This window comes from Haemaphysalis longicornis, unplaced genomic scaffold (genome assembly GCF_048455015.1).
Source record: "Haemaphysalis longicornis isolate Haplotype H1 unplaced genomic scaffold, Haemaphysalis longicornis Haplotype H1 scaffold_6, whole genome shotgun sequence".
NCBI lineage: Eukaryota > Metazoa > Arthropoda > Arachnida > Ixodida > Ixodidae > Haemaphysalis > Haemaphysalis longicornis.
The window spans coordinates 130,494,143-130,520,800 of record NW_027526407.1 but is presented as its reverse complement, the minus strand read 5'-3'; the positions used below and the strand labels follow the sequence as shown (position 1 = coordinate 130,520,800).

Sequence of the window (26,658 nt, the reverse complement as noted above, 5' to 3'; positions counted from 1 at the left end):
CTAATCACTGAAAGCAGTCGCTACCGCCGCTTGGATACTGAAGGACCCGAGCTGAAAGTTTGTCATGACTCGGTAGCTTGTGTCCTTGGTAGGCGATGCCGCTATGTCAAACGTTCAGTTGAATGCACCAGTTGGGGGCCCGCGGCTCGTAGCCGGCGCCTATGTTCTGGCGTGTCAAAGGGGCACGCTACCTGCTAAGCCAGAAAGCCGCCTGTCCTTTTGGTGTGCAGGAATTTTTGGTCGCTCCACCTTCCATGTGCGCGGCACAGATTCGGACATCTCGGTGTCTCTAGCATGAGCTGTTTCTCGCGGCCCACAGAGAAGAGAAAGTCTATGGTCAGGACCCGAACGCGTGTCAGTGTTTGGCAAGGCAGAGTTGAACGATGCGTACCCAATTGACCTGAGGAACACGATCATATGGGGTCATTATTTTTTTTGTTGAGCCCCACACGTCGTGCAAGCCAACGTGCAAACCTTGATGAGGCCGGGTGCATCTCATGACATAAACACTCCGGTGGGCTTAGTATTTTCTTGGTATTTTTTCACAGACAGGGCCAACAAGAGCCTGAACAACTCTGGTGTTAAACGATGCGCCCATGAGGTTGTAGGTTTTGCCACTTCAGCAGTTTGGAAATAAATCAAGAACATGCCCTAACTCTCAGTTTGGCATCTTTGTAACAACTGCACCAGCCGTAATCATTTCTAGTTTTACCTTTCGAATATTGCCCCAAACCATGTATGGGTTTGTTTATTTGTTGTTTATTTTTACTACCGGGCCACGCCCGTCTGTGTTATCTGCGTTCCGAACGAAGCGCGTCTTACATTCTTTACTTTTATGCCGCACGGGCTATCACAATCAGATAAGCAGTCTGTTTCGCCCTAACGTCTCTAGTCCAAAATAATCCGGAAACACCTGCGCCGAACTATAAAAGCCTGCAGAGCAGACGCCCCGGCATTCATTCGACGACACTCACGTGTGCTAGTCACTTTGTTGACCGCTGCTTCGCCGCCTCTGTATTCTTTTGAGTTGTTAGGGGAGCACAAGTTCGCTCTAATAAACTTGTTTCTCCTTCAGCACAGCTGCGTCGTTTTTGGCTTCGTGGCATCTGGTGGAGCTGCAGGGTACCAAGACTTTATGCTCTCTACGACATCTGGAAGCCACTAAGCCAGTCCAACCAGAGAAAGCCGCCGACTGCAAGAATTGCTACCCGAGTTCGGTCTCCTGGAAGAAGGGCCCAAGAGAATGAATGCTGCAACCAACACCAGGGTGCAATAAACAATGTCGCCAATCATCCTGCTGCAGCCCCGAGAACCGCCATCGTTCTGAGGAGCCCCCGCTGAAGACCCCGAAGAATGGTTGGAGAAGCTGGAGCGCATCCGCATCTTCAACAGCTGGGATGACGAAGAAACTTTCCGGCACGTCTTCTTTTACTTAGAAGATGCTGCTCGAACTTGGCTCGAGAACCATGAGAGCTCTTTGACCGACGGGACTCAATTCCAAAGGGAGTTCCTTAAGGCCGTCACTACCGTGGTGAGAAATGCGCAAGCTGCGCTTTTGCTTGAAACTCGAACGCAGCACCCCAACGAAGGGGTCATGAGTTCTGTTGAGGAGATGAAGCGACTTTTTTCGCCGCGCGGACCCCAAAATGACGGAAGAAAAGAAGCTATGCTTTTAATGCGCGGTGTGAAAGAGAAACTGTTTGCTGGACTTGTCCGCAACCCGCCCAAAACCATCGCCGGATTCGTGACCGTGACCATTGAGAAAGCCCTGGAAATGCGCGCTAAGCAGTATGACCGCAGCTCTATTGGCACGGCCAATGCGAATGGCGTCGAGAGCATGCGCATTCCCGCAGATAGCCTACGCGAGGCTATCTGCGAAATAGTGAGGGAGGAGCTGCGGAAACTGCTCCCAACGCCGCCGCAACCACAAGTTTCTTCCCTCACAGACGTTATTAGAGAAGAAGTGCAGCAACCGCTGGGAACTCCAACGACGCCAGCAGCACCTCGCGAGCCGCAAGCCATGGCCTACGCAGCTGCTACCTGTCGCCCTCACCCACCTGCGCCCTATCGTCGCGAGGCTCTGTACCGTCGTTCAGTGTCGCCGGCCCGACCACCTGCGATGCAACCCGCCTCCCCAAGGAAGACCGACGTGTGGTGAACGCCCAAACATAGTCCGCTGTGCTACCACTGCGGAGAGGCCGACCACACCTACCATCACTGCCCTTACAAAAGGCTCGGTCTGCGAGGATTCTCTATCGACGCACCACGCCCCCGACGCGGCCAGCACCCATCGGAGATCGAAGAATACCTCTCCAACACCTGCTGTCGACCAGCCCGTTTCAACTGATCGCCGTCACCCTACACATACCAGTCGCTTAACCGCCGTAGCAATGCTGATTTCCCACGGGGAAGGTCCCCCAGCCCACGCGGGGGAAACTAAAGCAGCAATTTCTGGAGGTGAAGTTGCACAACGGCGGAAAAATGAAAACCCTCCAACGACGCAAGGGTGCGCCGAAGACCGTGATTCACGACACGCCCTCATCCCGACGACCCGACATAATCCTAACGAGACTGCCGAACACGACGACAGCTACACGGCGCGACGCGTACCCAACGTGCCCGAGACTGCCGCTGAGAAGGCAACAACAACGACACACAGTGCCCGACCGTCAACACGCACAAGCCGAGATTCGACGCCCCGACGCACCCGGAACTCGAGGAAGGTGGCATCCGAAGTCCAGTTGTCCATCGATGGCTTTGACGTAGTCGCCCTCATCGACACGGGAGCCTACTACACGATAATGAGCGCGTCATTCGCGTCTAAGCTGAAGGAAGTTACGATAAGATCGGACGGTCTGCATATACACACAGCAGGAGGCCACCTCATTATGCCAAGTGGAACGTGCGCAGCACCCGTCACCTTAGACGGCACGACGTACCTAGCGGCGTTCGTCATTTTGCCTAACTTCTCCCGCGACGTAATTCTCGGAATGGACTTTTTGACGGACAAAGGCACAATAATCGATCTGCAGACGAAGTCGTTAGCTTTTTCCTCCCATCGCTCTATGACGCCGGAATCGAACCCCGCACACGATGCAGCTGTAAGGATCGCCGATGATCACGTCACCCTGGCACACCCCGCAAGCTTGATGGTCACTGTGTACTGTGAAGGTGCTTCTCCCGACGTCGACACTATCGTGGAGATTGACCAAAGGTTGCTTCTCGACCGCGGTGTGTCAGTCGCAAGAGGCATTGCGTGGTTTAAGCAGCGTAAATCCAAAGTTTTGGTCACCAATTTCACAGAGGAGTACCAGCATTTAAATAAGGGCGCTTCAACTGCGCACCTCGAAGAAACACAAGAAGAAAGTGACGTGGGCGCGGTTGCCGACTTTGAAAACGCACCCGAAGAAACGTTCAAGCTTCCGAATCCCTTCGACGTGAATCGGACGTGACCGCAAGAAGAACGGAAGAAATTATTGGATTTGCTTCATCGCTTCAGAGAGTGTTTTTCGCCGAATTCAAAATACGTCAGACACCACTGGCGAAGCACCAAATAATAACCGGAGATGGAGCCCTACTTACCCGACAGTCACCGTACCGCGTCTCTTCAAACGAGCGGGAAGCCATCCGGACTCAAGTCAACGACATGCTCAGCGACGACATTATACAGCGTTCGAAAAGCCCCTGGGCTGCACCGGTCGTACTCCTGAGGAAAAAAGACGGAACATTAAGCTTTTGCGTTGACTACCGGCGACTGAACGAAGTAACCAAAAAGGACGTGTACCCCCTCCCCCGAATCAACGATGCCCTCGACCACCTCTGCCATGCGAAATAATTCTCATCGATGGATCTGAAGACCGGCTACTGGCAAATTGAAGTGGATGAGAGAGACCGAGAGAAGACGGCATTTCTAACATCGCACGGCCTATACGGGTTCAAGGTGATGCCGTTCGGGTTGTGCACTGCGCCAGCAACGTTTCAACGAGCCATGAACACGGTGCTAGCTGGCCTGAAGTGGCACACCTGCCTCGTATACCTCGACAATGTTGTGGTATTCTCCGGACTTTCGACAAACACCTTGTGAGGTTGGAGTCTGTACTAGAGGCCATCCGCACGTCGGGGTTAACGCTGAAGCCTGAAAAGTGCGGCTTCGCGTAGGAGGAACTCAAGTTTTTGGGCCATGTCGTCAACGCCGTGGGAGTCCGGCCTGATCTTGCGAAAAGATCCTCCATAGCGAACTTCCCGAGACCGGAAGATAAGAAGGGCGTGCGGAGATTTCTCGTGCTATGCGCATACTACAGGCACTTCGTCGCAAACGTCGCCTGCATTGCAGAGCCACTCACCCACTTGACGAAAGATAGCACCCCTTTCAGCTGGGAAAATGCCCAAGAAGCAGCCTTCTGCTAGCTGCAAAAATGCCTGCAAAGCCCGCCTGTGCTCGCGCAATTCGACGAAAATGGCGAAACAGAAATGCACACGGACGCCAGTGATATAGGCTTGGGTGCCATCCTCGTACAAAAGAAAAGCGGGTGGGAGAAAGTAATCGCCTATGCCAGCCGTGGTCTGCCCAAGGAAGAAAGAAACTACTCAGCCTCTGAGAAAAAGTGCCTCGCGATTATATGCGCCCTTTCAAAATTTCGCCCATACGTGTATGGAAGATCATTCAAGGTTGTGAAGGAAGGTTGTGAATTCTTGTGCAAGAATTCGACGTTAAAGTAGTCTATAAATCCGGGAGGAAACACTCCGACGCCGACTACCTGTCCCGTGCCCCCGTCGACCCACCACCACAAGACTCCGATGAAGACAGCGCGTTCTTCGGAGTCGTGACTGAGAGCTACCTGGCCGCCCAGAAGCGTGCCGACCCCGATCTACGCGTCATAATTGACTACCTCCAAAGATGCAACGTCGCCGTGCCCAGGGCCTTCAAACGCCACTTACCTGCATTCAGACGGGAAAACTGCGTCCTCGTGAAGAAGAATTTCAGCCCCGGAACGAGAGCAAATTATTTTCTTGCCATCCCGGCAGATCTTCGTGACCAAATTGTGTAAGCGTGCCACGACGACCCGCCTTCCAGACATCCCGCCACACCTCGCACAATTGGGAAAATAGGCAAAGTACTACTGGCCCCGCCTTGCATCCGACATCACCCACTACGTCCGGAGCTGCCGTGACTGCCAGCGACGAAACACGCCACCGGCGAGACCCGCCAGACTTCTGCAACCGATCGGCGTCTCATCTAGGCCCTTCCAACAGATTGGAATAGACTTTCTGGGCGCGTTTCCTACATCTCGATCCGAGAACGTGTGGATTGTTTTAGCGACACACTACTAGACGCGCTACAGAAGATACCACCGCACTTCCTAGAGGGACTGCACAAGAAGTCGCAAAGTTCTTCATAAGCGAAGTTGTTCCGCGACATGGAGCCCCGGAAGCCCTAATCACGGACCGCGGAACGGCCTTCACTGCGAAGCTGATGCAAGGGATATTATGCAACAACAACACGGATCACCGAAGAACGAATGCGTACCACCCACAAACGAACGGACTAAAAGGAACGCCTGAACAAGACAATTGCGGATATGCTGTCAATGTACGTCGACGTTGAACATAAGACTTGGGACAAAGTGCTACCATACGTCACCTTTACGTAAAACACGGCTATCCAGGAAACTACGCAGATGACGCCGTTCGAGCTTGTCTATAGAAGATGGCCAACTACGATGCTCGAGGCCATGCTTCCGCACGTAGAAGACGACGACATCAACGCCGACGTCCAAGGATACCTTCAGCGTGCGGAGGAGGCCCGCCAGCTGGCTCGAGTTCATACAAAGGACCGGCAGCTGGTGGTTGCCGGGCGGTACAACCTCCGACGCCGAGACGCCGAGTATCACCCTGGGGATCGTGTGTGGGTTTGGACTCCCATCCGTCAACGCAGACTAAGTGAGAATCTTCTGCGACGGTATTTAGAACCCTACCTGATTCTACGACGTGTCGGCCAACTTTCCTATGAGGTGATCCCCTATGGTGATTCTGGAACATCACGACGACGCACGCGGCTTGAAGCCGTCCACGTAGTTCGCTTGAAACCTTACTATGCAAAATGACGAACCTTTTTTGTTGTTCGTTTGGACTGTGTTTTATTTTAGCATCGGGTCGATGCACTCTTAGATGGGGGGTAATGCCGCGAACCATGTATGGGTTTCTTTATTTATTGTTTGTTTTTACGGCCGGGCCACGCCCGATTGTGTTATCTCTTTTACAAACGAAGCGCGTCTTACATTCTTTACTTTTATGTCGCACGGGCTGTCACATTCAGATAAGCAGTCTTTTTCGCCCTAACGTCACTAGCCCAGAATAATCATCTGTGATCTACAATGTTCTGGATGTGAATCGACGTTCCCAGAAACACTTGGCCCGGAAGATAAAAGCATGCAGAGCAGACGCCGTGGCATTCATTCGACGACTCTCGCCTGTGCTAGTCACTTTGTTGACCGCTGCTTCGCCGCCTCTGCATTTTTTTAGTTGTTAGGGGAGCACAAGTTCGCTCCAATAAACGTGTTTCTCCTTCCTGACAACTGCGTCGTCCTTGACTTCGTGACAATTTGGAAAGAAATCACGAACATGCCCTACTCTCAGTTTGACATCTTTTTCACTACAGCACCAGGAGTCATAATTCCTAGTTTTTCCTTTCGAATATTGTAAAAGTCAGAAGCAAACGAAGCGGTTTTAACCGTGAGAAAATCCTCAAAACACGTGTGACACATTTTGCGATAAATTGTAGGTATTTGTTTTCCATTTAAGCCCCCTGGTACCAAAATACACGGACCTCAGCCCATTGCAGAACTACGTAAATATTTTAAGAAAAAATTTATACGATTTATGGCAGTTGTGGTCCCTTTAAAAGCTCTTTTATGGCATTAGTTCGAGATGTGAACGTCAATGGCTGTTTTCATGGGAAGTGTGGCCCTATTATTTACAAAAAACTGGTTCACAGGTGCCCACAAAATTGGCATCATTAAACGTAAGCCTTCCCCTGGCAAGCAGTATTCAACGGTATTTGTTTTGATATCGCTTTACCTTTTTGAAGAACTCAAGGGTAGTTTGCTTGGTATGACTGGTGATGAAGGCCAATTTTTTTAACCATAACAACTTAACACTCAATTTCAGTCTATATGAAACCTGCAACTACCAACCAGTAAGTAATATGACTTTTTTATCGCATGAATTGAAAACAGACAAGTAAATATTACTGATTACAACGGAATGTATACCTTGGTTATCTATCATATAGATCAATACATCCTTATATTTATATTATTCAACTCTTGTGGAATCGCATGACAAGAGAATATATTTAATCTTTATGTCTTACTAGCAGTACTACCCAGGGGGGGTGCCGGGGTGGGCCATTGTATAATGACAATAATCTGTATAGCAAGTGTCAATTTTTTTTATAGTTGTTATATTTGGCTAGTTCATCATGAACTGGTATGCACTCAGGAGCTCCGGCCTGATTTCAATACAGGAGCTTCAACTGCAGTCGCGTGGTGGCAATGTGAAACAACTAGCACACGTGTTTTACTGCAACTCTCGGTAAACAAATTGCACCAAGATGGTGCGCTCGAGGGAGTGAGTCAGTGAGTGGAAAAAGATTTATTGAGCCGGTGAGGTGGGAGAGGGTCCCTATTCCAGAAAGCCAGGTTATAAGCGAGCACCCTTCGCTATCGAGGAAGAATTGTCTGTACATTCAGATCGCTGGTAGGCTCCATGGTTCTCCGACAGCTCATGCGTGGAAAGAGCTGCTGGAAAAAGAGGGAGGTTGTTTCGCTTGTACTCCTAATATAATATGAGGAAGACTGCCAGGTTGTGAACAGAAGTTGAATTCTGCAGGAGATTTCGCTGGGAACACACGATAGAGGCTGGCTGGGTAAAGGGTATTCTTCGTATGAAGTGCCATCTCAGCATATCTGAAAGATCCTCATCGGTACAATTTTACGATAAGTAACCCGGCCTCCCTACGGCAGGCGTGAGGTTCCAGGAAGTGCCAAATGATGGCGAGCGTTACCGTTTGCGCTTTTTACCGTTCTGTCTTCACTTTCCGATTTATGATAAATGACATGGCTCCAACAGGAGACGCGTGGTTGCATAAAGTCCCAACAGATGGCGAGTGCCACGCGAACGCACAAAAATTCAACTGAATTCTACGTACAGGCGGGCTTGAAAAAACACCACCTTTGCCTTCTTGTCCGCATATTGGGAAAAAATCTGAAATAAAGATTTGGGCAATTGTAGGTGCAGCATTTTGCGCTATATGAACGAATGCGATATATGAACTGGATGTGCGGTTATTGACAGTGTTTTCCAACAATCCTTTTTGCTTCTAATTGGTGGGTGTCATTGAATAATTTTGTAGAACAGTGTAATTAGAGTTTAGTCAGTTACCTATCTCAGCAAAAACAGTTCAATATGTCAATTCGCGTGCGATAAAGAAATTATTATCTAAAAAAAACAATTTACCGCTTTTACTATCCCCACGGTGATATTTTTAAAATGTTCAGGAATATTGACCTCAAACACCGTAATTACAATGTGCTCAGAAAATATAGAACCGTTTGAAAGAGCAGTTTGGCTAGGCGTGGACACCACCTGCTAGGCATTTTTGCCTGCACAGCAGTGTCATTTAAAAAAACAATTTAGCCTGTTTAGCCCCGTCGCCCACCGAAACTCTTACAACGGTTCTGTGCAATTGTATGACTAACATATGCTAGCACAAATTACTTGGATAAATGAAACGGTGAAAGATTTAGTTGACAATATTTAGGTACAACAATGTTTTTCCGGATTGCGGAATCACATCGGTAGTTTTGGTTAGGACGAAATACAAAAACTACTCTTTAGATACTCATAAGGGCTACATGTATCAGCAAAAAGCACTTCCAAATAAGGGGGGCGGAAGGAGGCCATCACTTATATAGGAAAACCCAATTTCCCCTTTTCCCTTGGTTTGGAGTTCAATTTCCAAAATTCCCTCCTTAGTGAGCCTGCATGCAATGTCGCAAATGTTCTGCCTAAATTTCAATTCTCCAGATATCGCAGTTTTTGCTCGGCGTTGATGCGTCAGTCAGTCAGTCAGTAAGTCAGTCAGTCAGTAAGTCGGGCGCTTGGTTTTGTAGGTATAGATTTGGGGACGTTCCCCAGACCTAGGAATGAATCCTGGTCCAGTGTTGTTGTAAGGCCGACGATAAAAAGATCAAGATTAACCATATGCGGATGTCTTTACTAGCCACTGTTAAACTGTTTAGACAAAATGTTTTTGTTGCATACAAATTTTTCTAATACGAATCAAATACTGATTCCGAATTTGGTTTTCCCCAGCGGTAATATACCGAAACAAACTTGATAATATTTACGGTGCTTATACAGCAAGATATTAAGTATAATTAGTATAAGTTGGCTTTCTTTTACTTCAACAAGACGTTCTGTTTTATAAATCATGACTGAGCCTCGTAACATGTTTTGTGGAATGTGCTGGGTTTTTACCGTTCCTGCCTTAGCGCGTACAGTCTCGGCGTGGGCGCTGTCCTGCGGGCACATGGGCCTCAAATAAAAACCAAGCCGTGTCCTGGTAATATGTCGTCAATGTTTCTCTTCCCGTGTCCCCTGACCCGTGTATGCAATGAAGACGAACCTATACTAACCGTGCCAAGACTAGCTGATGATTTGTTTTCTGCGCCTTTATCTCGATAAGCTTCCGAGAAGCTTTGTGTAATCGCCTGTATTGATTGCCTAACAAGTCCGACGCAAGACACCACCAACGGTGCCAGCTTCATGTGAGGAGGAAAATATTTTATGAGCATTGTTAGCGAGACAGACCACTATCATAAACTACATGTTTGCCGCTTAAGCGACGTCAGCGTGTTATTCCTTGCTTTTGCCACCCCTGTCAGCAGCAGGTTGCTTTGTTCTTAAGTCATTCTTTCCCCAGACGATGTGACAAGGCAGGCCACCCGGACCTACTTTTCCACCTACCGGCTCCATCCTCCGAAGTCAATGCGTCACCCGTCTGTGACTATAGCACCACCCCGCAGAGTTCCCGCAAGTTCCGCTCTCCATCGTTTCGCTTCCGGACTGTGCCTCGCTGCTGGAAAACTGGCTGGCCCTGCTGACAGTTGGGAGGTCGCACAAGGCTCAGGTTTTCAAAATCCTCTGTAAGCAGTGATGATAAAGATTAATTTGCGTAATGTGCGGACAGTATAAACGCAACTTGTTTAGTGTATACTGGTTCCAGTGTTTCACTTATGAGCCTGTCCCTTAAAAATCGCTTGGAGATGAAGGCACGTTCGAGTGGCATGGCCATATAAATGTCCGTGGTGTTGGTTGGAGACTTTGCAGGTAGTTTGACTTATCTCGGCTGACGTTCTGTTTGGCGTCCACACCATCAGGATTTGGCTTACCCTATCGGAGTAGGGAACACACGAAACCATTCAGGGTATCGAAATGTGATATATTGCGACGTGTTTGGCCTGCGTACATCGAGAATGTTACCGTAACGAGAAAATGAGTTTTTGCTCTTTCCGATGACGCGCCTCCTTGGTCAGTTGTGTTCATTTCTGACATGTCTAGCCCGTAGAGCACGGGCAGCTGCAGTGTAACGTTAGTTTATCCCGAATCAAACATAAAACTAAGAAATGTTTTTGTTCCCAGGCCTTCATTTTTTCAAGCGACGATTACGCCCATGTGGGGACATTGAACGAAAGTTCTTAGCCCCTACTTCACCCTTGTGGCCTCATAGTCGCCATATATACTTGGTATTTACACCTCTCACCGGACGCTATTTCCCAACCTGACCCTCCGAATGAAGTGGTACCAGAATACACCACCGATTGCACAAAATTGGTCAAACAATTGCTACCTCTGAGTAACGGCGCATTGGATGGATTTCCGGCTCAGCACGCTTCGGTGTCGTCGGACTTTGCGCATGGTAAATATTCTTCCCCGCCGCCGGAGATTTCGAATACACCTGAGGCATTGGTGCATGGGTTGCACTCACAAACCAACTTCTTGTCCCGTAATGTACAGCGCAACGAAAATTCCAGCTTGGCAGAAATGATAAACTCTTTAAACATTTCTGAACCACCTCCAGCACGACAAATCATGCCGTAATTTCCCTCCGTGGACTCTCTCACCCCTTTGAATAAACATTAGCATACCTGGTCTCAACTCCAGGAAAACTCTGCCACAATTTTGCCTCCTACCACTCGCCCTCGTCCACATCAATGCCCGATATTCACATATGGCCCACATTTTTACTGAAGGCCCAACTACGCCTCATGGTAGTTCTTCCGGCGTCTTCATTTCGTCTACCGGCAAAGCCTTGTCCTATTGCATTGAACGAACAACCTCATCCACGTCTGGCGAGCTGCACGCACTTAAACAAGCCCTGGGCTACATTCTTCGTCAGCCACCAGCAGAATGGGCTATATTCACGGAATCGAAGGCGGCGTTGCAAACGTTACGGCGTGCCAGCTGCTTCAGCCATCACGAGAATGTATCCCGTGACGTTACATACCTACACCATCTCGCCTACGCCGCCGGTCACCCAGAAACCCTACAATGGATGTCTGCACATTGCGGCATTGTCGGCAAAGACAAAGCGGATAAGGCAGCTCGCAGAGGCCTACATCTGCGAAATTTAAGAAAGATTTTTTCACAAAGCACAAGGCCGCAGCGCCAGGGAAGGAGCTTGCCTTAGAGGAGCGAAACCGCCTATGGTCTTGTCCTGAAACTCTGCACCCTTTTCTGCACCATATACACCTTGGACTCAGAATGAGGCTACCAGAGTGGATTCCACGTAATCTTGAAGCCCTTTACCACCAGTTGCGTCTCAACGCAGCGCTCACGAACTCTTACCGCCATCGCCTCGGTGTAACTGCAAATCCCTTTTGCGATAAATGTGGATTGCCCCAAACAGTAGAGCACGTCCTTCTAGAGAGTCCGGCATACACACAAGAAAGAAATCACCTCGAAGAAAAGGTTGAGTGCTTTAACAACCCATCTATATCTTTGAAAGGTCTCGTTGCAGCCTGGCCTTCTCCATCGTTCAAGAGAAAATTGTTGGTTGCCTCATTTGACTATTTAGGCAGAATCGGCGTCACAGACACAATGGAGAACTTTACCCGTGAGGTCGTGCGGAGTTTTACTTCACCATTCAAAGCTTCGTATTTCCTTTTTCTTTTTACGTCTTCTTTTCCCCCTTTCTTCTGCCCTTCTTCTTTTAGGGACTTTACTCCCTTCTCCCGATCCCCGCAGAGTCGCATGTAGGCGGGAACATGCCGGCAAATCTCTCTGCTTTCATCCAAAAAAAAGGTCCCATTCTCTCTCTCTCCCTCTCTTGAATGCCACATCTAATTGATTCAGTTGATACAAAACCGATCCCGCAGGAGCCTTACTGCGTGACCTCGGCAGAGTGCAGCACTATACGCCAGCAAAATCAAGAAATGCTCCAAATCGAGTAGTTTAGGAATCTGTCAACGAATGGGCTGCATTTGCTTAACTGACCAGGAAAACGGTCAAAATAGAGTTGTCAGAAAAGCGCAAGAATGTAATGAAGGACGACGTCTACCGACTTCTTCGATTTGAGTGCCCCTTTGGTTCCCGTGTTTCTGCCATCTACTTTTCCTCAGTAGCCCTCAATTTGCTATTGGCAGTTTTCTGTACACTCGGAAGAAAAACAAAACACACGATTTTTACACCAGATGGTTTCTTAGAATTGAATGTGTTCCCATTCCACCTGTGCGATGGGCCTACTACATTTCAGGGAGTACTGGTCACTGCCCTGCAAAGCCTAAAGTGGGAAATCTGCATGTGTGATTTATGTTACGCAAAAATTTTCGACAGGATGTTTGTAATGCTTGTTTCTAATGACCGAGATGCTTCTATATGTAGGCCCTTGGTCGGGCTGCAAAGGTTTGAACACTTGCCCTACCACGGACGTAGACGCGTCAGCAGAAGACCAAAGCATGGTATGACCGACGCCACGCACTAGCTTCGTACATTGATGGTGACTGTCTTGCTTTGGACGCCCGTATGCAAAAGCGTTTTTTAATGCAGAGCATTTCTTTAACTCACGATGTCACCCGTTCTAGTTGTCCATAGTCGTCCGCACGCCTCCCCCACACTATATAAAAAAATAATACCTACCGGCGCCTGGTTTCGATCCACGACCCTGCGGGCGGAACGCAAGGTACATGGTGCTCTACCCACTGCGCCACAAAGTGGACACAGAATGGAGGGCTACGAACGCGCCTTATATCCTTGACTCATTCAAACTACGTCAACAAGCTGCTGATACAAGGCCTTCACTACCTGTGGGCGGAACGCGAGGTACATGGTGCTCTTCCCACTGCGCCACAATAATCATACCCACCTGCTAATAAATGATGCCATACCCACCTGCTAATAAATGATGTCACGTGACCACGTAAAACGTCTCCTCATTTAATTACAATACAACAACCAACAGCAACAAGTGCAACAATATTAACGTAACGCAAACTACTTAACGTCGCGCCCCCGGAAATGCTCTGCATTTGATCGTGCCCCTCGCGAGGGGGATGTTTATTTTCCTGCCGCAGCAAGAACCAGGCGGCCTGCTGCGCAGTTTGTGGCGCATACCCACTTGGGGGATTGGCCAAGATCGTTTCACTTACTACATGGTGGTTACGGCTGGGTGTGGCTCGAACTTTCGGAGGCATCAACGACCGTCTCGAATCCTTTAAATCATGATGGGCTCTTTTTTTTGTCAGAAGCTTCCATCAACTTACACAAGCTGTTTTGTAGTCATCCGGCGGTTGAAAACGCTGGAATTTGAAATTTAAGAGTTTGTAGATTATGCAATTATAAAAAAATTGATTTATGAAAAGGCTAGAGAGACGTCGAAAGACCGTCTTTCCCGCAAAACTCAAGTTGTTCACGTCATCCCAATAAGCCTTTCCTACCGAGGCAATTTTATCTCAATAGATGAGGTACGCCGCACGCCGGGCAAGCTTTGCACACCGAGTTCTGCTAGGGTTGTTTTCCCGGGTCAAAATAGGCAACAGATTAGCCTAGCGGAATGGTAATGGGTAAAAGAAGGGGTTCAGGTTGCGACTTGCGGCCTTATGCAGAACTTATCACTCTGCCATTCCTCCATATTATCGCTGTAAACACAACTAATTTTATCTCTGAAGACTGTGTCAATGTATACCCGCACTGGTATATTTTGACCGTGTCTTTTACTGTTTAAGCCTACTATTAGACTGTAGTCCTCGACCTAAAGTTGCGTCCCTTTACGTGTGTGGACAATGGCCCATTTAGTAAATATTAACCATACAATATGACAAGGGAGTACCTAGCGTGCACCCTGTGGTTCGCTCTAACACCCGCAATTTAAATGTTTGAAACAGACCACTCATTCTTCTTACGCATTGTTACCCTTCATCAGGCCACCTCGTAACAATACACTAACTACGTGAAGCTTTATTAAAGAGGCCGCTTTTCGCTTTGACTATTGCTCAGGAAACGTTATGCTAGGTGCGGAGATTGGTCGGTATTTGTGTATTATCACCACCGTTCCTTGACGCGCGACCACTTTGTTTTTATTTGTGTAGCTGTAAGCGGTAATACGGCGCGTGCTCCTTTTTGCATGGTCAAACTTCCAATTTAAACGTCGGTTATACGTCCGCAGCCAAAATGCAACAAAGTGCGCGCCTTGTGGCCATTTTGTGTTTCGGGTCACACTCCTGGAGCGTTGTTTGTCGGTCTCTGGCTTTGACACAAGGCTCCGTTAACACTACAGCTTCACTTCTTTCATACTGAATCGTGGCATGGCTCCAGCGCGGCCAACTGACCTCAATACTTCAAGCCTAACTATAGTATTGAAATATGGCTTCTTATATATATTTGAGTGCATAAACTGCAACTAGGAAATCTAAGTGACAACTTATACGTAAAACTGCGCATACGGACGGGACAAAGAAAAGAAGAGACTGGACGGGCGCAGAATCCCAACTAGTGCATTGAAAAATTGATCATGCTTATATACCCACAGCAGCACATGCGCACATATGTCGCCATTGTTATCACATAATATGACGGTTTATAATTTTATACACTTTTTTTACATAATTATGGATGGTTTCCTCACACACTGTTCGAGCTTTGGAATGACGGAGGCCTCGATTAAGTCTGTTAAATCTGTTCTCGGCTTTTGTTCAGCACGTTCTTCTGAGTTTTGTTTAACCGAGTTCATTGTTTTTTTATTGTACTGTAGCGTTGCCTAAGCTTCGTTAATTCATTTTAGTTACTGTTTGCTTGGATTTGCTGCTTTCTGTGTATTCTTTATTTTGTAATAATTAATCAAGGGTCCTGTTGCAGTCTGTTGAATACGGAACCCTTGTCTGTATAATAACTTGAATGTATTTCGAACCGTTGAAAATAATAAAGAATTCAATTCAATTCGATTCATTTAAAAACCGCCTCGCATGGCTTTCTTTCACAAGGCACGTAGTGGTGCGAGAGGTGGGAGCCCGTTTTACTACGCATATTCAGCTTGTCTTAATTACACAGTCGTTGATACAGCAGACCGTTTCACCGATGTACACCCGGCCGTATGTGAGATGGATCATGTTCACCACCCCGGGTGTGCACTTCACGTATGGCATCGCATGTCGTTTTAGGCAAACTAGTGTCTGTTCTATTGCCTTGAGAATCTTCGGGCACAGGGTAGCCAACTTTTAGGTCGCAGAAAAAACTGCTGGCAATTTGTGCCTGTTAGCCACATTTTAAGTTATGGGCCACTCGATCTATGTAAGGAACAAGACCGGTTTCTTGCGCGTAAGGCCATCTGTCCTTTTGGGTGTGTTTTCTTTCGTCTTCTGTACCAAAGGCTCGGCCACCGCTGTGACATTTATTAAGGAAAACCTAGCTGCACGCAATCGGCAACTTGAGCATCCAAATTTCTTGAATCTTGTGATGGTAAAACTTTGATAGTGGTCCTTTAAGACGAGAAGAAGCAACTGCCCTTTTTACTATCTTCGAGTGCGCAGACAGATGAAGCAACAACCCTTTTCGCACCTTTGGCTTGTAAAGCCAACACATGTAGTCTGAAAAAAAAGCATGATGTTTATGCATAACAACTTCAAGCAGTCATTGTTAGGCAACTCATGAATTAAAAACAGACTTTTCGGCAGTCGTCGCAACTTGTTTAAAATATGGTTAACAGCGTCAGGTTAGGTTAAAACAGGTAAAAAGTTTAAAAATTCATAAACCATCAACATCTCTAAATACTTTGAATACCTGCTTGTAGTCCAGGTCACGCTCGAAATTATGAGCAATGCTGGCTAAAAAAATCCCGCCATCTCCACGAAGTGAATGATGATGCGTGGGCCGAAGCTCAAATGCTTATCGGTAAAACTATGAAACATTCGCCTACACATCGGTTGAAGACTCGACACGTCGTTTATGGTTGTTTTTATGTACACTTATAAACTTGGCCTTTATTATTTACATATCGATACATTTCTATAATTACATACACTCATATACACACAAGATGTTATCATTTACATATCGATGAAATTATATACAAGGATTGCATTATGGTTTACAAAGCTGTGGGAAGCGCTTTCCTTTAAAGATTACACTTTTTTGGTCAGAGAAGTACGTGGCGAGGGGGTTGTGGTCTTGGCGGCGGTCCCGCGTCGCAGCCGCGTGGCGAGTTCCCCGCGCCGCGGCTCTCACTCTGGGATCCGCTTGTAGACGAGCCCGCAGTGCTTCGACTGCGCGAGCCCTCGCCGCGGCCTCCGCCTCCGGATCAATGCTAGTGCTGGCTTGCGATTACTGGCGACGCTGTGCTCTTACTTCGGCCTCGCGAGCTCTCAACGTGGGGTATTGGCGCCGGGCCCGCATGGCAGCTGCGTTGCGAGCTCTCCGCGCCACTGCTTTTGCTTGCAAGATGTTCATAATGAGCAGTGCGTGAGTACAGGTATGTTATTACACTTAAGACCGTATTCTAGGACGCCATGCTTATTTTGTGCCTTAAACAAGCTCTGCGCCTTTTCTTCCTCCGCACGCAGTCGGCGGCCGTTCTCCACGGTTTTGTAGTAGATGTGCCGGTGTCTAAGAAGATCGTGCCACAATCAACATCATTCCGCCGTGCATGGCAGCAACGAGGGACGGGACAGGGCCCGAGAAAGAGTCTTGAGCTCGCAGGCGACAAACTACAACTTCTCCTTCTTCTTCTCCTCCTTGTTGGGTAGCTACGAACGCGTTGAACGTTCTGAACTCTTCGGCCAATCTTTAGTTGGCCAATCTGTCGGGGATCCTGCCACAATCATCATCAATGTGCCGTGTACAATGGGCCGTGTAAGCCCGGGACGGCCCGGGCAAGAGGAGCTTCGCCCCTAAAAGAAATCAAAAAGAACCAGTGCCCTGCTTAAATGAATGCACACACCCTTACTTTGCACAACAAATTCTTCCTTAAAAGCAACGAACGTATATTGCAGATAATATTCAAGTAAAGTTATCAAATCATCTACCGTCGTGACAGAGGAATTCTGAAAGGCAACGACATCACGGGCTTCAATGCAATCTCGAATGGCCAAAACCAGATCTTTGTGCGCGCGGCCATGGCGGTCGATTTTCTGATTGAGGCGGGAAGCAAAAACACCATGTGTACGAGATTTTAGCGCATGTAAAAGACCCCTGGTGGTCAAAATTATTCCGGAGCCCTCAACTACGGTGCACCTCATCGCCACGATTCGTCGGCGCGTTAAACTTGCAATCAATCAATCAATCAATCAATCAATCAATCAATCAATCAATCAATCAATCAATCAATCAATCAATCAATCAATCAATCAATCAATCAATCAATCAATCAATCAATCAGATCTTTGTGTGGAATGGAATAGAAGTTGAAGACACATCTACGTTTGGATCCGAAGACGTAAGGCGCGCTAGCGATAATCGACCCCCTCGGAGCGTTTCGTATGCAGTTGCTGAATTTGCAATGTATACTTCACCAGCACTAAAGTACACCGTAAAGAGAAAGGCGGGCCACAAGGGATTTTAACCGCCAAGGCCCAGGAGAGAAAACGGGTCTCTGCGCTTCTGTGATTTTAAAATGTGAGCTTGAAAGATTCCGGATGCGAGGTGTTGGTAAGTTTTAGCGAGGAGGCGTATGTTTCAGTAAATCATACCGTTTATTCTGTGATGTCTAGGCTATTTTTCGTTTGCTTTTTCCGGGGAGAGAGAAAGAGAGAAAGTCAGACAGAAATGAACTTTGTTCAGGAAAAAAACAGTCGTTGTAGGAAAACCGGCAAAGAAATGGCAGGGACTCAAAGGTGCAATCTGAGACTAGGGCACGAGATGCACCAGCTCCTTTCGTTGCCGTCTCAATTTGATCGCGCTGATCCTGAGGTAATGAGCTGGTAAAAGCTACGTCCCATGTCTCGAAGAAGTAGAATGGTATTTGTTTGAGCTGTTCTCTAATAACCATACCCTTGCACATAGCTAGGTTGCATGCAGGAGGGTGGATGTTTCTCCATTTTAGCACAGTTGTATGTTAATGACTGGTGTTCCCAAAGAGCACCTTAGTGCACATAAATTTTGAGATACTTGTGTTGGGTTCTCGTCCACAGAGTTCGTGATTCTTCGGCATTGAGACCTGGTTGTAGCTAATGGAAAGATCGTGTTCCTAAACACAGACTGTGGAAGCGTTCCTAATAATTTTTGAGAAGGGCTGGTGGTAGCCGCGGTCACATGGAGAATGGTATGCGATTTTATGGGCGTTTTGTTTAGTGCTTCCTTCTCTTCGATACCACTCGGTTAGGTTGCCCAAGTGACGTTTTTAACATTTTATATTGTGGACGGAAATAATTTCACGAATTGCTTTGGCCATCTGGCTGTAGAAAACAATACAATTTCCTTTAGGATTCTGTATTGATGTTGTGCTTCTATTTTACACTTCCACTATTCGTATTATCTAGAGAATGGCTCCAACATCCACTTTTTTTCTTCTTGTATGTTGCAGGGTAATGCAGTCACAAATATTGGCAGAGTAGTGAACTACCACAAATTGAGCCTTGTGCTTCTGTACACCGCGGAGTGGGTGAATACTATGTTTTTTTATATTATTCGAACTTTCAACCGAATGAACATTAACCTGCCATACGCCTGCATTGAATCCATAATACTGGTAGATGAGAGTTTTCATGCTGGGTAGCTGTAGCGGTACCGTGTATTTCATGGCGTGCAGTAGTTTCTTTTCAAACAGGGGGGTGCGGTGCCGGTAGGGGGACGATAGCCCCTCCCGATGTTGTTTCTCAATACGCTGTCTTGGTGCTAGGAGAGTGATTTCTTCGCTTTCTTGATAGGCGTTAGAAAGACAGAAGTTGAGGACATATTCCTTGTGATTATAACTAACTTCCTATTTAGGACGACTGCACAGTAACCCGCGGCGGTGGCTCAATGGCTAAGGCATTGCGCTGCGCAGCACGAGGTCGCAGGTTCGATTCTCAGCCGCAGTGGTCGCTTTTCTGATGGAGGCGAAAAGCAAAAAATGCAGTTGTGTTCAAGATTTCGGCGCAGTGTAAAGATCCCCAGGTGGTCAAAATTTACCTGGAGCCATCCACTACGGTGCGCCTCATCACCTGCGTTGCGTCGGCGCTTTAAACCCTGCAATCAATCAACGACTGCACAGTAAAGGATTCTCCCATTGACCTACACCAGCTGTAGTCCTGGGCTTCCCGAGTGTATTCTCCGCTCGGAATATTGGAATTTTATCCCTGCATTCATAGTATGACCTTCATCGTCTTCAGGACTCGTTTTTGCATGTCCAGTGTGTTAACCTGGTAGTACCACCTTTGCGTTTTTATCTGCCGGTCAAAATTGCGATGTTGAAAAATGCCCTAATGCACTCCCGATGACGGTGTTGCTTGCTTTTTCTTTGGTGCGGGTAAATTTTTGGCACGGTAGGCCCTGCAATATTCGGGTCCTGATCAGTGGTTGGATGAGTCTTATCATTAGTTTTTCTGTTTTCTAGCGGTGCTCTCGGTTTGGCGTTTTGTTTGGCATAAATTGATTAAAGTTTTGGTTTTGTCTATTGTGAGGTTCACACTACCCTTTCTCTAGAGCAACGCCTAGCCTTCCTAGCCGTCCGTACTTATTTTTGCGGTGAGGTTTCTCTTGGCCACATGGCGCCATCTGTCCCTCCCGAAACCGAGCTTGCAGCGTAGACGGGACAGTGGAAATATTGATAAGTATTTCGGAAAATTCTGTCATTAAACAGTATATATAGTGGGCTTCATTTTAGTTTTTTTACGCTTAAAATCTATGCCTTCGTTCATTTCTGAGAGACAGAGGTTATTCCTTTGCCCCTGGTCTGGTTAGGTGACGCAATGTTGGTGGCGGCATACTTCCCGATTGAAAACACGCCATAGTGGCTCAGTGGGTAAGGCGTTAAGCTTCTGATACCAAGGACGCCGGTTCAATTCCCGGCCGCGGCGGCCGTGTTCCGAATGCAAGCAGAAAACAGAAACGCCGGTGTGTCGAGATTTCGGGGCACGTTACAGAGCCTAATGTGATTTAAATTCCGGAGGCGTCCGCTCGGCATGCCTTGGAGCCCACGTTTAGCTGAGGAGCGTGATTTGCCAAAAATTTGTACTTTTTATCTTGTGGGTGTAAACAAGCCTTGTTGTGATGACGTAACCTGTGGACACGGCTGGCTACCGTATCTGGCGGACATGCTGCGCCCAGCTGGGCATAAAACAAACTTCACCGCGCTGACGCGGCACCTGCGACAAATGCGTGTCCTTTCCTTAGTAGCTCACGTTGTATTATTCACCTCCTTGCAAAACTTCTGTTACTATTGCACCACATCACACTTTAAGCAGAGCCCTCAAATCCTACTTGCTGAGTCGTAGCTTCCGGGTGGCACCGGTGACGTATTTCCGTAGGCGCCTGATGAGCATGGCTCATAGCGGACGGCTAGGAGCCACGGAGAAATCAAAAAGTGAACCTGATCATCAACTATAAACGCGAAACCAATGGGCAAGCCCCCCTTCAAAATAAGGAACCTCATTAGAAGTTCTTGTTGCATTAAGATACAACAATTATAGTCTGCTCTGGTGTTTTTGCAAAAACGGCTATCCTGGTGTTGCCAAGAACTCATCTGAATGAGAATAAACCAAAACAGGGAGCTGTTCTTAGGAGTCTTTGACTTTGCCAGTTTGTCAAAGAACGATTCTATACGCAAGGCAGAAGCACTCGCTTTCACCTATGAAGCCACAACCATCCTTGGTGAAAAGTTCTTTTGGACAGCCTGACTTGCATTTTCCCTGTAGGTTCCTGACGCTAAGACGACAAATCCTCCTTATTTGTCTGCTTGCATCAACACAAGATCGTTATCCGTGAAATACTTCACAATGTCTGGGGTGGTCTCCACAGACCTTTACGACCTCTTAGTCGGTGTCCTCAGCAAGCAGTCCGCATCCTCCAGCAGGCAACGTTCTCGGCCCACTTCCTTTTCCTTAGCTGCAACGCGCCTGTTTATTTTCAACTACTCATGTGGCGGAATCCACGGTTGAACGCTGACGTTGTACTTTCGGCCCTTCTGCAAAACGTATTCGACATAAGCTGGATGCTAGGCATCACCAAAAACGACTAGCTCCTTGTTTACTTCAGCCTTGCCACCTTTATATTTATGCAGCCGAAGAACAAGGGTTTGCCACAAAAACTTTTTTGCCTGGTGAGAGGGACGTCAAAAGGTACTGAGTCTCGCCTCTCCAACCAGGTCAGCATCCTGGCTGTAGGTCGGAACACGCACGCAGTCGTAGAGGAGCCTCTCCGGTCACTACAACTCCGGCATAATAATCTTCCAAACACGTCTTGCATGTCCCGAGACGGATGCACGAGTGCAAAAAGGCCTGAAACTTCAGGCGGTGTCAAACGGTTTCGGTTGCAATATACCAAACACCTCGAGCGCCGCAGTGTAACAGCGATGTGGCAGGCGATGGCAGATGCTTGATGCGTGGAAGGTGAAACACCAAGAAAAGGGCCCACTCCAGAAGAAATAAAGCTCACAAATGCATGTTGTTGGGTAGGTTTTTGATCATACAATGTGTGTACCGTTATACAGTTGGTATGAAAACGATACTGAAGCATACCGTCTGAACGCGCAGTTATACGAGAAAACTGCGCATTCAGACGAAACAATGCAAAGAAGAGACAGGACGAGCTCGGACTAACAACTAGTTTATTAAAAAATTGAACATGCTAATAAACCCATACCACCACATGCGCGCACTTGTCTCCATCCTTATCACATAATATAACGTTTAAAAAATTCGTACTCATTTCCGTACAAAGATATGGATGGTGCACCATCGTTTCGAATCTAGAAGTTCTCGATTATTTCCCATGCCACGTCTCCATGGCTTCTGCTCAGCACCTTCGTCTGAGTCAAAATCGGTTGGCATGGCTTGCTTTCACAAACCACGCAATCGTTTGGCAGGCGGGAGCCTATTTTGTTACGATTATTCAGCTGATATTCCCTCAAATGGTCGTTTAGAAAGCAGCCCTTTTGACCGATGTACACCCGCCCGCATGTGAGCGGGATCATGTACACCACCCCGGCTGCACACTTTACGTATTGCGTCGCATGTCGTTCTAAGTAAACTGGTGTCTGTACATTCCTTTGGGTATTTTGGGGCACAGGCTAGCCAACATGTTAGGCGCAGAACCTGTTTTTGGCTGTTTGAGATTGCATTGACGACCGCGATGTTGTCTTTCAGAATTTCTGTGTCATGACGGTACATAATTTTAGGACCTCACTTGAATTTTATCTGCAATGTACGTTCGTTGCTTTTAGGGCACAGTTGCTTGTGCAACGTAAGGCTGTGTGCGTGGCACTGGTTCTTTGTGGCATCCTTTTAGCCAGCATTTATCGGAATTTGGAGCGGGCCCTGGACGATGGGCACGTAGGTAAAGTTTTTAGAGATGTTTTTTATTTCTATTTTTAACAGTTTTACCTGGTTTAACTTGTTCTGACGCTGTTAACCAGATTTTAGACAAGTTGCAACAATTGGGGAAAGGTCGTTGTTCACCCATGAGTTGCCTGAAAATGACTGCTTGCAGTTCTTACACATCAATATTACGCTTTTATCAGACCACGTGTGTTGGCTCTACAAACAGGAAGTGTCGAAAAGGGTTGCTATCTTATCTGCCTCCGCCCTCAAAGATAATAAAAAGAGCAGTTTCTTCTTCTCGTCTTCGAGGAGCAAGGACAATTTATTCCATCATCAGATTAAGTAAGGTTTCAATGCTCAGGTTGACCGATTGCTTGCAGCTGGGTTTTCCTTAATGGTTGTGACAGGAATGACCGAGCACTTGATATAATAAGTTGAAAGAAACATATATGAAAGTAAATGAATGTGTGTCCCTGAACTAATCGTATTTCATTCCCCCACAGTCTCCGATTAACTAAACACGACTAATTCTTTTTACCATTGTTCTCGTATTAAACAAAATTCATTAAGGTGACACCATTACCGTCCAACTATGGTGATGGCATATCCCGCGCCCGTCGAGCGCGACAACGTTTGATTCCGGCATACTCCCCACACAACAGCTGACTTCCCGCAAGGACCATAAGGACGTGTTTTCTTTACTTTCGGCACTAAGGTCTAAAGCTGGAAATCTCCTATATGTGACATTTTCGCAAAATTTAAATCCTTCTGAACGTTTCAATTCTGTTTTCTTCTATTTGAGGGTCGGTGAATCAATAATAGGCTTCGGTGACCAGCGTGCCACCCGTTTCACCAAATCTCTTCCTTTCTTATGATCTCGGGGTAGGTATCTCCCGGCATGTATCTGGTAAGAGAGGTAGTTGAAAGGTCGATTCACTGGTTTATGCATATCTAGATACAGCCTCAAGTTTGCCAACCTTTAATGCCCACTCAAAGCACTTCGCATTGCCATCTTTAGTCATCCTAAGTTTCTCCTCTTCACAGCCCTAATTATTTCAGTTTTTTTTGACCCCTTTCTCATGTTCTCCATCAGCTATTTTTAAATAAACCACATGGCTGAATCCTTCACAATTGCCTCGAAGAGAGAATTTCTGTATTTGTGCTCCGGAGGAGCTTAGCCAGTGGGTAATTGCACAAGGGCAATAAAGACTTTTTTTTCAACTGCTTTACAATTTTGACATAAAACTGCCGCATTTTGTAGAGCCCGAAAGTGGCCGTATGGTTCAAGTTAAAAAGACAGCAGTAATTGCTCAATAAGATAAAAAGCGGTGGTTGTTTTATGCATTTACAAGTTTTCGACTTCAGCGTCTCTACAGAGCAGCGCATTCAATACTCCAAACATTAAGAGACTGCCGAAGACAACGCATTCCATGACAGTTGGTTAAATGGGGCAATAGCAGAATTTGCCTATTCCTTCCAGTAGAGTGGAATTGCAGTAAATCTAAACGGAAGAATACACAGTGCGAAACAATGAAACAAGGCGAGTGGACAAATGACAGCAAAGTCTGTGACGGTCGTAGAGTGTCTAAAATCCGTGGCAGAAATAAGTAGCATCACGACACGTAGAATACAGATCAAAGCCATTCCATAGCATGCACCGGGCACCGTGTGTGAAAAAACTTTCTGTAGGCTGCGAGGAGACGATCAGGTTCTTCGATGTGGATTAGACGCAAACCTCCCGACGTATTCTAGTGGATAAAATGCTCGTACATTCCGAAGCCTTAAAAAGTGCATATTTCTCCCTAGCCTTTTTTTAAGATTGAGCATACATTCGATTTCGTGCATTGTAACAATTATTTAAGCACTATCAGCAGCAAACATGTTTTATGGTATAATGCAACACCACAGAGCCCACGGCGAAAAGTTTTATGCAAAGATACAGGCCAACAAAACATGCGGTTGTAGAGCAGCACTTTTTAGGGATATACTGTACTGGCCTTCGGTCTCAGTGAATCTCCCGCTGAACGCATTGGGTTAACGTACCAAGAATCATGACAAGTGGAGTACACAGTATAAAAATCGGAAACTCATGACGAAACAATTCTTTGGGAAACATTATAAAGTGAGTTTTTCAAATCAATCTTTTATTGCATTCATCCGCTCAACTTTAAAAACTTTTCATATTCATACCCGTTTTCTTGGCTTGCCCAACTACCAAATGTTTGTTGACTTTTTAGAGAATAGGTAGAAACATGCACAAGATGGAATAATCACACTTAGAAATTTTATTATCACAAATACATATCACCCAGAAATCAGATACTCCAAAAGGGCTCTGCAAAAATTCACCAACGCAAGAGGCGTTTTGTAGACAGCATAAATATATGCAATTCTTAACAAATGTATGTTGCTTGAGTAACAATATTCTTGAAGGTTATACCAATTTTTTTGTCGTTTATTGGTATCACATAAATTGTTCCTGAGTACAATAGAAATACACTCATGGAATTTTTGTTTTCAATAATGGCGTATTTGTTTATGCGGGCGGCATCACGAACATTTCTCTTTTTCTTCTAGGTAATGCCCATTGCTTTTAAATATAAAGAAATTGTCCATTTTAACAGCACATGATCACCTGCCTGTTAGGTTTTGTACAACGTAGAAATTGGAGGTTCCCAGTGAACATTCGTACACCGTTTTATTGACATTAACTGAGATTCGCGTAGTCAACATTCCGCTCAGCAATGTCTTTTCTTTTATGCTGTTTACACCAGTTTGAAGCTTTGAACATAAATTTAGAGCGGGCAATTAACTTGTACCTGAATACCTGTACAAAACGAAGAAAAAGGAAAATTCGCACCGATATTCGAAGTGGCTATTTGTGTGAGGCCGTATTAAACCAGGGACGAATATATATTTCACACAAGTAAATTTACTGCGTTATACAGCTTTGTAAATTGTGATTAGGGCACATATTATTGTTCGAAAATTTATAAATGTTTCTATTAAAACTACTAAAATTTTTCAAATCTGCGATGGAGTTCTGGAAGCCAAGAAAACAATCCGTCAGATGCAAACACAAATCAGGCGAACGAGTTTAGAGAGCGAATCTTTATAAACGTAAATAATTTGTCACAATTTATGGAAACACAACCTATTCCAAACTTGCTCGCAAGTTACGAAGTGTTAGCCAAAGAAATTGTTTCCGTAAGCGGAAAGTCTACAGTTAAACACAAACCATCCAAAGCATACTATAAGGTCAAGATTTAATGGTGATGGTCATAGTCGGTCGTAAAGGAAAACCAAACGCATGCGAGCACCTACAATTGCATGATCGCGGCTAGTAATGCGGCGTTAATTCCAAACAGGGTCGCGTGTTTATGTTGGTAGCACACAAAGACATAGCGTCCACGTGAATGGTGGAGTTATGGCAAAGCAATAGGAATGCTGTCGTCCTTGCACATCATTTGATTCTTATCCGGTTGCTATCACATGTCTTACAGTTTAAATCACTGAAGACATTGTTCATACAATTTCCGGTGCTGAATGTCAATTTTTATTTTTAATTTATATAAGGGAGGGCATGCTCCTCGAACTTTTTTCTCTGGTGCGAGTCCACACACCACCATTTTGTTTCTCTTTTATTTGCTTA

The 26,658-nt window shown here is 46.4% G+C and overlaps 1 long non-coding RNA gene across 1 annotated transcript in view; it reads left to right on the top strand.

Moving 5' to 3' along the window:
* Positions 1 to 26,658, top strand: part of LOC144141944 (uncharacterized) — a 51,501-nt gene that overhangs the window by 11,360 nt on the left and 13,483 nt on the right. Inside the window, exon 2 of the long non-coding RNA XR_013316766.1 lies at positions 7,168 to 7,195. This is a non-coding gene — a long non-coding RNA (uncharacterized LOC144141944). The remainder of the gene's footprint in view (positions 1 to 7,167; positions 7,196 to 26,658) is intronic.